The 13,983-nt window shown below is 45.4% G+C and overlaps 1 protein-coding gene and 1 long non-coding RNA gene across 4 annotated transcripts in view; one reads left to right on the forward strand and one right to left on the reverse strand.

Annotated features, from left to right (window-relative positions):
* The window catches only part of LOC137376806 (uncharacterized), a 40,219-nt gene extending 26,759 nt beyond the window's left edge, over nucleotides 1-13,460 (reverse strand). The window contains exon 1 of the long non-coding RNA XR_010976305.1: nucleotides 13,267-13,460. This is a non-coding gene — a long non-coding RNA (uncharacterized lncRNA). The remainder of the gene's footprint in view (nucleotides 1-13,266) is intronic.
* A 97-nt stretch (nucleotides 13,461-13,557) lies between these two features.
* Nucleotides 13,558-13,983, forward strand: part of lpgat1 (lysophosphatidylglycerol acyltransferase 1) — a 138,739-nt gene continuing 138,313 nt past the window's right edge. The window contains exon 1 of one of the 3 annotated variants that reach the window (XR_010976213.1): nucleotides 13,558-13,758. The gene's annotated coding sequence lies outside the window, so the exon portion shown is untranslated. The remainder of the gene's footprint in view (nucleotides 13,759-13,983) is intronic. The other 2 variants (XM_068044986.1, XM_068044985.1) reach the window with 2 other exon arrangements.

A 13,983-nucleotide genomic window follows, 5' to 3' on the forward strand; every position in this document is an offset into this window, starting at 1 on the left:
GGGCGTCCTGAAAGGGGGAGGGTGATAAGGCAGAGGTCATGGTACATGTTGGTACCAATGACATAGGTAGAAAGAGGGATGAGGTCTTGCATCAAGAATTCAGGGAGTTAGGCAGTAGACTAAAAAGCAGGGCCTCTTGGGTTGTAATTTCTGGATTACTTCCAGTGCCACGTGCTAGCGAGTACTGAAATAGGAGAATAGCACAGATGAATGCCTGGCTTAAGAGTTGGTGCAGGAGGGAGGGTTTTAGATTCCTGGACCACTGGGACCGTTTCTGGGTAAAGTGGGACCTGTACAAGCGGGAAGGTCCACATCTGAACCAGAGGGGGACTAACATTCTTGCTGGCGGGTTTGCTAGTGCTGTTGGGAGGAGTGTAAACTAATTTGGCAGGAGGAGGGGATGCAGACTCCTAGCAGAATAGGGACACAGCTAAACACAGGAAAGCGAACAAGTCAGAGGGAATACAGTAGAAGTAAGTTTCAAGGGAGTAAGACCAGGATGGAAGTCGTTTACTTTAATGCCAGGAGTATGGCAGGTAAAACGGATGAGTTAAGGGCAAGGATTGACACGTGGAATTGTGATATAGTAGCCATCACGGAGACATGGTTGAGGGAGGGGCAGGATTGGCAGCTCAATATTCTGGGATATAGAATCTTCAGGTGAGACAGAGGAGGGGGTAAAAGAGGAGGAGGCATTGCAATATTAGTTGAGGAGTCAGTTACTGCAGTAAGGAGAGATGACATCTTGGAGGGGTCATCAAATGAAGCTTTATGGGTAGAGTTTAGGAATACAAAAGGGACAGCCACATTGCTAGGTGTTTATTATAGACCCCCAGATAGTCAGCGGGAAATTGAGGAGCAAATATGTGCGCAATTTGCAGAGGTGTGTAAAAATAATAGGGTAATTACATTAGGTGATTTCAACTTTCCCAACATTAATTGGGATAGTCATCGTGTTAAAGATGGAGTGGAGTTCTTAAAATATATACAGGAGAACTTTTTAGCTCAATATGTAGAGGATCCAACAAGGGAGGGTGCAGTGCTGGACCTAATTCTGGGGAATGAAGCCGGACAGGTGGTTGATGTGTTGGTGGGGGAGCATTTTGGTGATAGTGACCACAACATGGTACAATTTAATCTTGTTATGGAGAAAGAAATAGACAAGTTGCAAAAAAAGGTTTTGGATTGGGGGAGAGCGAATTTTAGTAAAATAAGGCAGGATCTGGCCAAGGTAGACTGGAAAGAGTTACTTGCCGGGAAATCCACAGAAGAGCAGTGGGGGGCATTCAAAAAGGAAATGGGGAGGGTACGGGCCCAACATGTTCCCTCTAGGGTAATAGGTAGGAGCAACAAGCCCAGCGAACCATGGATGGCCAGAAACATTCAGGGTACGATGAGAAGAAACATAGAGGCTTTTAGCAAATACAAGGAGAGCAAATCAATGGAAGCATTAGTGGAGTACAGAAAGTGTAGGATGGAGCTTAAGAAAGCAATTAGGAGAGCAAAGAGGGGACATGAGAAAGCTCTGGCTGGTAAAAGTAGGGAAAATCCCAAGATATTCTATAAGTTTATTAATGGGAAGAGGATAACCAGGGAAAGAGTAGGACCCATTAGGGACCAAGGGGGAAATTTGTGGGTGGAGCCAGAGGACATTGGTAGGGTGTTGAACGAATACTTCACATCTGTCTTCACCCAAGAGAAAGAGGATGTAGATATGGAACTTAGAGAGAGAGACTGTGAGGTTCTTGAGCAAATTGTCACAGGGAGTGACAAGGTATTAGTGGTTTTGGAAAGCTTAAAAGTGGACAAATCTCCAGGTCCGGACGATTTGTGTCCCAGGATGCTGTGGGAGGCGAGGGTGGAGATTGCAGGGGCTCTGACCCTAATTTTTAATTCCTCTCTGGCCACGGGGGAGGTGCCAGAGGACTGGAGAACAGTTAATGTGGTCCCACTATTTAAGAAAGGTTGTAGAGATAAGCCAGGGAACTACAGACCAGTAAGTTTCACGTCAGTGGTAGGGAAACTATTGGAGAAAATTCTGAAGAAGAGAATCTATCACCACTTGGAGAGGCAAAATTTGATTAGGAATAATCAGCATGGCTTTGTCAGAGGGAGGTCAAATTTGATTGAATTTTTTGAGCATGTGACCAGGTGTGTAGATGAGGGTAGTGCAGTTGATGTAGTTTACATGGATTTCAGCAAAGCCTTTGACAAGGTCCCACATGGGAGACTTATCAAGAAAGCAAATGCACATGGGATACAGGGTAACTTGATAAGGTGGATTCAAAATTGGCTTAGCTGTAGGAGACAGAGAGTGATGACAGACACCTGTTTTAGTGACCGGAAGCCAGTGTCCAGTGGCGTACCACAGGGATCTGTGCTGGGTGACCTATTGTTTGTCATTTATACAAACGACATAGATGACTATGTGGGGGGTAGGATCAGTAAGTTCACGGATGACACAAAGATTGGCCGAGTGGTTAACAGTGAGGTGGAGTGTCTTCGGTTACAGGAAGATATAGACGGGATGGTCAAATGGGCAGAAAAGTGGCAGATGGAATTTAACGCTGAAAAGTGTGAGGTGATACACTTTGGAAGGAGTAATGTGACATGGAAGTATTCAATGAATGGCCTGACACTGGGAAGTTCTGAGGAACAAAGGGACCTTGGCGTGTTTGTCCATAGATCTCTGAAGGCAGAAGGGCAGGTTAATAGGATGGTGAAAAAGGCATATGGGACACTTGCCTTTATCAATCGAGGCATAGATTACAAAAGCAGGGAGGTCATGTTGGAGTTGTACAGAACTTTGGTAAGGTAACAGCTGGAGTACGGTGTGCAATTCTGGTCGCCACATTATAGGAAGGATGTGATTGCATTGGAGGGGGTGCAGAGGTGATTCACCAGGATGTTGCCTGGGATGGAACATTTAAGCTCTGAAGAGAGGTTGGATAGGCTTGGGTTGTTTTCACTGGAGCAGAGAAGACTGAGGGGTGACCTGATTGAGGTGTACAAGATTATGAGGGGCATGGACAGGGTGGATAGGGAGCAGCTGTTCCCCTTAGTTGAAGGGTCAGTTACGAGGGGACAAAAGTTTAAGGTGAGGGGTGGGAGGTTTCAGGGGGATTTGAGGAAGAACTTTTTTACCCAGAGGGTGGTGACGGTCTGGAATGCCCTGCCTGGGAGGGTGGTAGAGGCAGGTTGCCTCACATCCTTTAAAAAGTACCTGGATGAGCACTTGGAATGTCATAACATTCAAGGCTATGGGCCAAGTGCTGGCAAATGGGATTAGGTAGACAGGTCAGGTATTTTAATGCATTGGTGCAGACTCGATGGGCCGAATGGCCTCTTCTGCACTGTATTATTCTGTAATTCTGTGATACTACACTCTGTAAACTTGAGGTCATCCAAAACCCTGCTGCCCGTGTCTTAACTCGCACCAGGTCCCATTCCCCCAGGTGTTTGCTTATCTACGTGACCTTTTGGTCAGCTATGTGGCCTGGTCCAATCTGCACCTTTTCCTTTGTTATCTCTTTCCCCACCCCCACCTCACTTGCTTATAATCTGTGACTTTTCTAATATTTGTCAGTTCCGAAGAAGGGTCACTGACCCGAAACGTTAACTCTGCTTCTCTTTCCACAGATGCTGCCAGACCTGCTGAGTGATTGCAGCATTTCTTGTTTTTGTTTGCTAATCTACATTGGCTCCCCGTCAAGCAATGTTTTAATTTTAAAATTCTTATTCTTGTTTTCAAAGCCCTCCATGGCCACGCCCCTCCCTATCACTGTAATCCCCTCCAGCTCCACACCCTCTGAGATATCCTCTAATTCAGGCCTCTTGTGCATCCCTGATTTTAATCGCTCCACCATTGGTGGCCGCACCTTCAGTTGTCCTAAACTCTGGAATACACTCTTTGCTTCTCTACCTCACTTTCCTCCTTTAAAACAAACCTTAAAACCTACCTCTTTGAGCAAGCTTTTGGACATCTGACCTAATATCTCCTTATGTGGCTCGGTGTCATATTTTGTCTTATAATGCTCCTGTAAAACCCCTAAAAAGGATAGAACCTAGGGATTAAAATAATTTCTACCTGGCTGAAAGCCAAAATAAAAGAACAAATGAAATTTCTGGTGTCCTCTGTTCCCTGCTCCTTTGCTGAAGGCAGCGTTACAACTGTTGGGGTGTAAGCCATATAAAAAGACAGTTAAAATCATTCTTTACCGATTTCCCCAAGAAGTTTCTGGGTTTTTTCAGTTTTTGAATTGTAATTATTTAATAGGTAGAAATAACTATCCATATATGATTACTTCTTGCCTGTATCTTAAGTAAAATTTGATTGGTGGTGAAATATGTGTTGAAATCAAATTGTGAAGCCTTGAAAAGACCTCCTTTTCTTGCCCATAGTACTGTCTACCTTAAAGGATTTTTCTTTGAAAAAAAATAGAATTGAAAATCTGTTTTTTATTACCCAAATCTGTTGCAGTACCTTAGTGTCCCATCTGGCTCAGCTGATGCTGAACATTTTCCAAACCTGGCTGTATCTAAACTCCAGGAGAAGAAACTTTGGCAAACATATGCTTTGAGCATATCCTTAGCACAATTTCTGGAACTGTCAATAAGGCCCATAAAAGTAATGTCTGTGAATTGTGTAAGGAATTGTAGCTCAGCAATTAGCTTTACTATGCCTTTTTGTTGGTTTCATGCTAATTTTTTTGAGGTCCAGTGATGCTAGATTTGCCAACCCTTCCAGATGCTGCTGCTAGCAGCCCAGGAGAATGATGTGCTTTACCTTTCCCAGCAGAGCAGCAACACCACCCCACCCCCAGCTTCATTCACTGGCAGCTGCCGCAAAAAAGTCTTCATCTCAGTGATGTTACACCAGTCCCACTGCCCCCGAGAGCCAAGGCTGGCTGGTGTGCCAGAAACAATTGGGTGAGTAGGTGCACTTGGTGTGGGTGTCAAGTAGAGATAGGGGGAGGAAAGGGAGACTGGAGAATAGGGTAGACATGGGACCAGCATTTGCTGCAGGGCTAGGAGCAGCAGCAATGCAGCACTGAGAAAGGAGCAGTCAGTAAAGGGGCACTGGGTAAACAGTGAGAGATTGTTTCCACCGGAGGGCGAATGGGGATCAAGGATCCAGATACAGAGGATTGAGACAGAAAGAATCAAGGAGGAAGGGAGAAGGAAATTTCTTGAACTGAAGGCTATTAAAAGTGTGAAGTGTCACCACAAGTGATTATTGAGGTGAAGCTTAGAACATTGTTTAAAGGGGAATAGGATAAATATTTGAAATGAAGATCTTGAAAAGGATCTGTAGGTAATGGGATTACAGGAGAATGCGCAGCATTGGAAGCTGAATGGCCTCCTCTTTTGAGTCTGAGCTCAGGGAATGGTTTAGAAATGTTGGAGGGAGAAATAAAATACCTTGTATTTATGAAGTGTTTTGCACAACCTCAGGTTGGCCCGAAGTGCTTTACAGTCAATGAAGTACTTTTAAAGTGTAATCACTGTTGTAATATATGAAACACAGCAGCCAATTTACAAACAACAAGGTCTCACAAACAGCAAAATGAAAATGATTAAATAATCTGTTTCAGTGAGCTCCGTTAAGGGATAAATATTAACATGTACAGCAAGGAAAACTCCCCTGCTTTTCTTTGAAATAGTGCCGTGGGATCTTTTATGTCCACCTGAGAAGGCAAACAGGGCCTTGGTTTAGCATTTCGTCTAAAAGATGGCACCTCTGAAAGGCAGCTCTCCCTCACTATAGAACTGGAGTGTCAGTCTTTGTGCTCAAGTCTCTGGAGTGAGACTTGAATCCAAAATCTTCTGACTCAGAGATGAGTCACAGCTGACAAAAAAGTGGCATTGACTGAGAAGGCTAACTTCATCCTGTGCAGTATAGGGGGATTCTGGCTGTAGTTTCAGAATAAATATCAACAGGTTATAGGATTACTACTAGTTACAGTAGTTACTAGTTAGCAGAGCAAGACTACACCTTCTTCTGGCAGGGCAGGGATCCTGAAGAACCAAGACAGCATGGAGTGGGCTTCGCCATCAGAAACTCCTTGCTCAGCATGATAGAGCCTCCCTCAAATGGCTCGGAACGCATACTGTCCATCCGACTGCTCACCACCTCTGGTCCAGTACACCTACTCAGCATCTATGCTCCAACACTCTGTTCCGCACCTGAAGCTAAAGACCAGTTCTATGAACAACTCCATAACATCATTAGCAGCATCCCCAACACCGAACACCTATTCCTGCTGGGGGACTTTAATGCCAGGGTTGGGGCCGACCATGACTCATGGCCCTCCTGCCTTGGGCGCTATGGCGTTGGAAGGATGAATGAGAACGGGCAGAGACTGCTTGAGTTGTGTACCTATCATAACCTCTGCATCACCAACTCGTTCTTTCACACTAAACCCTGTCACCAGGTTTCATGGAGGCACCCAAGATCACGTCGTTGGCACCAGCTAGACCTCATTGTCACAAGGCGAGCCGCCTTAAACAGTGTTCAAATCACACGCAGCTTCCACAGTGCGGACTGCGACACCGACCACTCCCTGGTGTGCAGCAAGGTTAGACTCAGACCAAAGAAGTTGCATCATTCCAAGCAGAAGGGCCACCCGCGCATCAACACGAGCAGAATTTCTCACCCACAGCTGTTACAAAAATTTCTAAATTCACTTGTAACAGCCCTTCAAAACACTCCCACAGGGGATGCTGAGACCAAGTGGGCCCACATCAGAGACGCCATCTATGAGTCAGCTTTGACCACCTACGGCAAAAGTGCGAAGAGAAATGCAGACTGGTTTCAATCTCATAATGAAGAGCTGGAACCTGTCATAGCCGCTAAGCGCATTGCACTTTTGAACTACAAGAAAGCCCCCAGCGATTTAACATCCGCAGCACTTAAAGCAGCCAGAAGTACTGCACAAAGAACAGCTAGGCGTTGCGCAAACGACTACTGGCAACACCTATGCAGTCATATTCAGCTGGCCTCAGACACCGGAAACATCAGAGGAATGTATGATGGCATGAAGAGAGCTCTTGGGCCAACCATCAAGAAGATCACCCCCCTCAAATCTAAATCGGGGGACATAATCACTGACCAACGCAAACAGATGGACCGCTGGGTTGAGCACTACCTAGAACTGTACTCCAGGGAGAATGCTGTCACTGAGACTGCCCTCAATGCAGCCCAGCCTCTACCAGTCATGGATGAGCTGGACATACAGCCAACCAAATCGGAACTCAGTGATGCCATTGATTCCCTAGCCAGCGGAAAAGCCCCTGGGAAGGACAGCATTACCCCTGAAATAATCAAGAGTGCCAAGCCTGCTATACTCTCAGCACTACATGAACTGCTATGCCTGTGCTGGGACGAGGGAGCAGTACCCCAGGACATGCGCGATGCCAACATCATCACCCTCTATAAAAACAAAGGTGACCGCGGTGACTGCAACAACTACCGTGGAATCTCCCTGCTCAGCATAGTGGGGAAAGTCTTTGCTCGAGTCGCTCTGAACAGGCTCCAGAATCTGGCCGAGCGCGTCTACCCTGAGGCACAGTGTGGCTTTCGTGCAGAGAGATCGACTATTGACATGCTGTTCTCCCTTCGTCAGATACAGGAGAAATGCCGTGAACAACAGATGCCCCTCTACATTGCTTTCATTGATCTCACCAAAGCCTTTGACCTCGTCAGCAGACGTGGTCTCTTCAGACTACTAGAAAAGATCGGATGTCCACCAAAGCTACTAAGTATCATCACCTCATTCCATGACAATATGAAAGGCACAATTCAACATGGTGGCTCCTCATCAGAGCCCTTTCCTATCCTGAGTGGTGTGAAACAGGGCTGTGTTCTCGCACCCACACTTTTTGGGATTTTCTTCTCCCTGCTGCTTTCACATGCGTTCAAATCCTCTGAAGAAGGAATTTTCCTCCACACAAGATCAGGGGGCAGGTTGTTCAACCTTGCCCGTCTAAGAGCGAAGTCCAAAGTACGGAAAGTCCTCATCAGAGAACTCCTCTTTGCTGACGATGCTGCTTTAACATCTCACACTGAAGAATGCCTGCAGAGTCTCATCGACAGGTTTGCGTCTGCCTGCAATGAATTTGGCCTAACCATCAGCCTCAAGAAAACGAACATCATGGGGCAGGATGTCAGAAATGCTCCATCCATCAATATTGGCGACCACGCTCTGGAAGTGGTTCAAGAGTTCACCTACCTAGGCTCAACTATCACCAGTAACCTGTCTCTAGATGCAGAAATCAACAAGCGCATGGGTAAGGCTTCCACTGCTATGTTCAGACTGGCCAAGAGAGTGTGGGAAAATGGCGCACTGACACGGAACACAAAAGTCCGAGTGTATCAGGCCTGTGTCCTCAGTACCTTGCTCTACGGCAGCGAGGCCTGGACAACGTATGCCAGCCAAGAGCGACGTCTCAATTCATTCCATCTTCGCTGCCTTCGGAGAATACTTGGCATCAGGTGGCAGGACTATATCTCCAACACAGAAGTCCTTGAAGCGGCCAACATCCCCAGCTTATACACACTACTGAGTCAGCGGCGCTTGAGATGGCTTGGCCATGTGAGCCGCATGGAAGATGGCAGGATCCCCAAAGACACATTGTACAGCGAGCTCGCCACTGGTATCAGACCCACCGGCCGTCCATGTCTCCGTTATAAAGACGTCTGCAAACGCGACATGAAATCGTGTGACATTGATCACAAGTCGTGGGAGTCAGTTGCCAGCATTCGCCAGAGCTGGCGGGCAGCCATAAAGACAGGGCTAAATTGTGGCGAGTCGAAGAGACTTAGTAGTTGGCAGGAAAAAAGACAGAGGCGCAAGGGGAGAGCCAACTGTGCAACAGCCCCAACAAACAAATTTCTCTGCAGCACCTGTGGAAGAGCCTGTCACTCCAGAATTGGCCTTTATAGCCACTCCAGGCGCTGCTTCACAAACCACTGACCACCTCCAGGCGCGTATCCATTGTCTCTCGAGATAAGGAGGCCCAAAAGAAAGAACAGATAAAATATCAGAAGGTTACTACCAGTTACGTATAGACTATCAGGGAGTATTGTATTTCCACAGCAAACCACCCCCTGTCAATCAAGATCAATGGCGAGATTCTGGAAAATGTGGACCATTTTCCATATCTTGGGAGCCTCCTCATGTCGAAGGCAGACATAAACGACAAAGTTCATCATCACCTCCACTGTGCCAACTCAGCCTTCGGCCAACTGAGGAAAAAATTATTTGAGGATCAGGATCTCAAACCCGAGTCTAAGATCATGGTTTACCAGGCAGCAGTGATCCCTGAGCTCTTATATGCTTCAGAGACTTGCACACCTACAGCATACAAGGGATCAAATTTGGGAAGATATGGTTAATCAAGGAGTAGAGAAAAGATAAGAGACAAAGGTATTAATATGGGAAATGATAAACAGACTGTGACAGGAAGGGACAGAGCGTACAAATCTAAAAGTAAATCAACAGATAAGGCTAGAGGTTACAAAAATAATAAAAGGACAAAACTAAAGGCTCTGTATCTGAATGCATGTAGCATTTGAAACAAAACAGATGAACTGAGAGCGCAAATAGAAATAAATAAGTACCATCTGATAGCCATTACAGAGACATGGCTGCAGGACGACATAGATTGGATCCTGAATATTGAAGGGTAGGTACATGGCATTTCGGAAGGACAGGTAGCTAGGAAAATGTGGCGGTCTAGCTCAGCTAATTAATGATGGTATTAGTGCAATAGAGAGGGATGACCTAAGTTCAGGAGACCAGGATGTAGAAGCAGTTTGGGTAGAGATGAGAAATCATAAAGGCAAGAAGTCACTTGTGGGAGCAGTGTACAGGCCACCTAACATTAACCACACTGTGGGACGGAGTATAAAGAAAGAAATAATGGCAGCTTGTCAGAAAGATACAGCAATTAATTATGGGGGATTTTAACCTACATACAGACTGGAAAAATCAGATAGGCAGAGGTAGCCTAGATGAGGAGTACATAGAATGTTTTCGGGATAATTTCTTGCAAAAATAAGTTCTGGAGCCAACCAGAGAGCAGGATATACTAGACCTGGTATTGTGCAACGAGATAGGATTAATTAATGACCTCATAGTTAAGGCACCCCTAGGTAGCAACGATCATAATATGATTAGATTTTACAATCAGTTTGAGGGAGAGAAGAGTGGGTCCAAGACTAGTATTTTAAACTTAAATAAGGGCAATTATGAGGGCATGAAAGCAGAGCTAGCAAAAGTGAATTGGCCAAGCAGGTTAAGGGATAGGTCAATAGAGATGCAGTGGCAGACATTTAAGGGGATATTTCAGAATACATAGAATAGATACATTTCAACGAGAAAGAAAAATTTCAAGGGTGGGCCCCACCATCCGTGGTTAACTAAAACAGTCAAAAATAGTATCAAACTTAAAGAAAAAGCCTATAATTGCGCAAAGATGGGAAGCAGGTCAGAAGATTGGACGGAATATAAAAACAACAGAGAATGACTAATAGATTGATTAGGAAGGTAAAATTAGAGTATGAGAGAAAGCTAGCTAGAAATATAAAGACAGATAACAAGAGTTTCTATCGATATTTAAAAAAAGAATTAACAAAGTAAGCATTGGTCCTATAGAAAGTGAGACTGGGGAATTAATAATGGATAATAAGGAGATGGCAGATGAATTGAACAGATATTTTGCATCGGTCTTCACTATTGAGAATACAAGTAACATCCCAGGATTAGCTGTGTCAGGAAATGGAAGGGAGGGAGGAAGGAACTCAAGAAAATTACAATCACCAGGGAAGTGGTACTGAACAAATTGTTGGAGCTGCAGGCTGACAAGTCCCTGGGTCCTGATGGACTTCATCCTAGGGTGTTAAAAAAAGTGGCTAGTGAGATAGTTGATGCATTAGTTTTAATTTTCCAAAATTCCCTAGATTCGGGAAAGGTTCCATTAGATTGGAAAATAGCGAATGTAACTCCATTATTCAAAAAGGGAGGGAGACAGAAGCAGGAAACTACAGGCCAGTTAGTTTAGCATCTGTCTTAGGGAAAATGTTAGAAGCTATTATTAAAGACGTTATAGCAGGGCATTTAGAAAAATTCAAGGTAATCAGGCAGAGTCAACATGGTTTTGTGAAAGGGAAATCATGTTTAACCAATTTATTGGTGTTCTTTGAGGGAGTTACATGTACTTTGGATAAAGGGCAACCGGTGGATGTATTGTACTTAGATTTCCAGAAGGCATTTGATAAGGTACCACATCAAAGGTTATTGCAGAAAATTAAAGCTCATGGTGTAGGCATGGATAGAAGATTGACTAGCTAACAGGAAACAGAGAGTAGGCATAAATAGAAACATAAACAAGAAATGCTGAAAATACTCAGCAGATCTGGCAGCGTCTGTGGAGAGTGAAGCAGAGTTAACGTTTCAGTTCAGTGACCCTTCATCAGACCAGGTATAAATAGGTAATTTTCTGGTTGGCAAGATGTAATGAGTGGTGTGCCACAGGGATCTGTGCTAGGGCCTCAACTTTTTACAATTTATATAAATGACTTAGATGAAGGGACCGAAGATACGGTTGCTAAATTTGCTGATGACACAAAGATACCAAAGTAGGAAAGTAACTCGTGAAGAGGACATAAGGGGCTAGAAAGGGATATAGATAGAGTAGGTGAGTGGGCAAAGACCTGGCAAATGGAGTATAATGTGGGAAAGTGGGAAATTTGTCCACTTTGGCAGGAAGAATAAAAAAGCATATTATCTAAATGGTGAGAGATTGCAGAGCTCTGAGATACAGAGGGATCTGGGTGTCCTACTGCATGAATCGCAAAATGTTAGCAAGCAGGTATGGCACGTAATTAGGAAAGATAATTGAACGTTATCGTTTATTGCGAGGGGAACTGAATACAAAAGTAAGGAGGTTATGCTTCAGCTATACAGGGCATTGGTGAGACCACATCTGGAGTTCTGTGTACAGTACTGGTCTCCTCATTTAAGGAAGGATGTAAATGCATTGGAGGTAGTACAGAGAAGGTTTTCTAGACTAATACCTGGAATGGGTGGGCTGTCTAATGAGGAACGATTGGACAGGCTAGGCTTGTATCCACTGGAATTTAGAAAAGTAGGAGGCGACTTGATTGAAACATATAGGATCCTGAAGGGTCTTGACAGGGTGGATGTGGAAAGGATGTTCCCCCTTGTGGGAGAGTCTAGAACTAGGTGTCACTGTTTAAAAATAAGGGTCGCCCATTTAAGACAGATGAGGAGAATTTATTTCTCTGAGGGTCGTGAGTCTTTGGAATTCTCAAAAGGCAGTGGAATCAGAGTCTTTGAATATTTTTAAGGCAGAGGTAGATAGATTCTTGATAAGCAAGGGGGTGGAAGGTTATCGGGGGTAGGTGGAAATGTGGAGTAATCAGTCCAGCCATGAACTTACTGAACGGCGGAGCAGTCCCGAAGGGCCGAGTGGCCTACTCCTGCTCCTAATTGGTATGTTCAAAGCACTGGAGAAATACAACTAGTGCTGCCTCCACAAGAATCTCCAAATTTGGTGGCAGGAAAGGTGGTCCAACAGCAGCATCCTCTTCCAAGCCAGCATCGGTGTGTTAATCACCTAAAACCAGCTCCGCTGGGCGGGACAGGTCGTTCACATGCCTGACACCAGACTCCCAAAGCAGCTGTTCTACTCAGAACTTACTCACGGCAGGCAACTCCCAGGAGTTCAGTGGAAACATTTTAGAGAGGCCCTCAAAGCATCCCTGAAGAGCTCAAACATCCCCGTTGACGCTTGTGACCATCCTCAATGGAGAAAGCTAATTCAGGAAAGGGATCGTCCACCTCGAGGGACTTTGCGGGAACATGTGGAGCTGAAGTTGATCTGTCGAAGGGAGTGCACAAACCTCTAAACTCATCTATTAGACCCTTCAAGCACCACCTGCTCCTCACATGGCACAGTCTGCAGGGCACGCATTGGGTTTATCAGCCATCTCAGGACCCATTGATCCAGTGGAAACAAGTCATCCCTGATCCTGAGGGACTGCCTAAGGAGATGAAAGTATTGCATTTTGAAAATACTTGCAGTGCTGTAACCCACAGGACTACAGACCAAGAGCTGGAAAGTGGGATGAGGCTGGATAGCCCTTTTCTGGCTGGCACAGGCACGACGGGCCAAATGGCCTCCTTCTGTGCTGTAAATTTATGTTTCTAAGTCTTCCAGCTCCGATTTAAAGTCACTGACCTGAAACGTTAACATTGTTTTCTTCTCCACAGATGCTGCCGGACCTGCTGAATATTTCCAGCACGTTTTGTTTTCATTTTAGATTTCCAGCAACTGCATAATTTTGCTTTTGGCCAAATTGTTCTTCCTACCGGCCGACCCAAAGTTGTATTTTACCATGAGCCTAGACAGGGAGCGCTGCTGCACACGGCAGTCGCTCTGGAGCGTTACATGTATTTTATAAACACAAACACAAGTTGGTTCCTCTCTTTCCTCCCGCCTTCTCGTCCTTTGTTCCGGAGCGTGGTCCTGACGTCGTGCGTGGGGGAGGGGGTGTGTGCGGGTTTGGCTGCTTACGTGAAGGCCGGAGATTGTAGCGGAGACACAGGGAGAAGGTTCTGAGAGTGGAATTTGCTGGGCTGCGGGGTTCTGGAACGCGGCGCGGTGAATGTGTAGCGTCCAGCCCCGCGCGCTCAGCCTGCTGCAGTGCCCAGAGCCATGTGAGACCAGACGGTATGTGTGTCAATTGTTCAGCTGGGCTGCTACTTCTCTTCGTTGTCGGGGTTTGCTTGAGGGAGGGAGGCAGAAACCTCTAGACAGAGTAAAGCAGCCGGGTCATTTTTCAAAAGAGGATCCTGCTTTCCATTTGCATTGAAAATGAACTAAGCCGTTTATATCTTTACATTGAAGGAGCCATGGGATTACCAGCAGGAGATTATTTGTAAATTTTTAATAAAG

The sequence above is a fragment of the Heterodontus francisci genome, chromosome 13 (assembly GCF_036365525.1).
Source record: "Heterodontus francisci isolate sHetFra1 chromosome 13, sHetFra1.hap1, whole genome shotgun sequence".
NCBI classification, from domain to species: domain Eukaryota; kingdom Metazoa; phylum Chordata; class Chondrichthyes; order Heterodontiformes; family Heterodontidae; genus Heterodontus; species Heterodontus francisci.